The following is a 299-nucleotide window of genomic DNA, read 5'->3' as shown; positions in this document are numbered from 1 at the left end:
TATATATATAAATTTAAAAGAAAAATAAATAAAATCATATGTGAGACAATCGCAAAGAGTGCATTCTAAGTTATTCATGAAGTGCATAATGTATCATTTTATCCTTCTTTATTATTCGATGAACAACAAAGATATGTATCATTCTTGTTTAACATTTTATGAGTATAGCATAGAAAAATTGTGGATAAAAATTGACCAACTTTAACTAACGATAACTTTGCAAAAAATTATCGAAGAATAATTGTTTTTTAAATTAATGTTTGAAGTCTTTAAAACGATATGGCCAGATTTTAAGTTTG

The sequence above is a fragment of the Atta colombica genome, unplaced genomic scaffold (assembly GCF_001594045.1).
Source record: "Atta colombica isolate Treedump-2 unplaced genomic scaffold, Acol1.0 scaffold141, whole genome shotgun sequence".
Lineage (NCBI taxonomy): Eukaryota > Metazoa > Arthropoda > Insecta > Hymenoptera > Formicidae > Atta > Atta colombica.
This window is presented reverse-complemented; position numbering follows the sequence as displayed.